General features: G+C 41.9%; 1 pseudogene; it reads right to left on the reverse strand.

Moving 5' to 3' along the window:
* The window catches only part of LOC101565857, a 2,668-nt pseudogene extending 2,287 nt beyond the window's left edge, over positions 1 to 381 (reverse strand).
* Between the last annotated feature and the right edge of the window lie 777 nt (positions 382 to 1,158).

Below are 1,158 nucleotides of genomic sequence, written 5' to 3' on the forward strand. Positions count from 1 at the left end.
TTCTTTAGTTCTAGGAAAGCAGAAGGGATTCCAGCGATGTTTTCTTCTACACTTAACAGCAGGGGCCAAAGTTCCCCCATAAATTCTCTAGCATTTTTCCCATCCAAAAACCCAGTCAGATTGATTTACATCATTTTGGAATCCAGAGTCTTCACTTCCAGCTGGTTGAATATAAACTCGATCACAACATCATCTTCAAATCGAAGGATTTCTGTTATTCGTTTTGTTATCCAAGACATTATAACCTCCAAATTTACTTTGCTCATGTCCACTTTTTTCTAGGCATTCTGCAAATGTCAGTTGCTTCAGTAGTTTCTTCTGTTTGTTGCTGAACTGATTATCTTGCTCTGTCTTTGTTCCGTGGAAGAATCCCACGTCCATCTTGTTTCCTCACTCGGAAATAGCTCCCTATCCCTTGAAAACTATTAAGAAGCATCAAATTACTATTGCTCAGCTATGAAAAAAACATTCTAAGGAGGAAAATTATGGGCAAACTACTCGAGGGTGTGTAGAAGTAGAACTGGATGCAGGGAAGACTTCTGATTTTAACACTGGTGTAGTTGAGAAATTGCTTGAAGTTGTTCAGATGGAAGAGAATGACCCACTTCTTGGCAGAGAGACACTTCTCACACTCCATGTCTAAAGCCACATTCTTGATCAAAGGAACCATTAATATATGGGGTGATATTTGTCTGCAACATGCTTTCACCCTGACATCTGTAGCCTGTGTTTTGAGGGATACTGTATAGTGCTGGCCATAGCAATATCAGCACAAAAAGAAAGTTCTGAAATGGACAAATAAGACATTGTGTTGTTTCTGTAATAAGACTGCAGTTCTTATATTAATCATAGACAGGGGATACATTTCTTTTTCATTTATGTATTTTGTACAGGGTCTCACTACCCAGCTCAGACTCATAGTGATCCTTCTGTTTTCAACCTCTCCAGTGCTGGAGATACAGGCATTCACCACCACACTTGGACTCGTCTCCAAGCTCAGCACACAAGGGGAAAGGGGCCTGTGCATGTGGGACAGGGTTGAACCCTACTCCATGTGATGGCACAACAGGTTCACCCTTAAGGGCAGCAGCGGGAAGGAGCTGAGCACAGCAGCCAGACCCAAGCAAGACACAGCTGGATGAGTCCAAACTTTGTAGA

The sequence above is a fragment of the Octodon degus genome, unplaced genomic scaffold (genome assembly GCF_000260255.1).
Source record: "Octodon degus isolate 3935 unplaced genomic scaffold, OctDeg1.0 scaffold00024, whole genome shotgun sequence".
NCBI lineage: Eukaryota > Metazoa > Chordata > Mammalia > Rodentia > Octodontidae > Octodon > Octodon degus.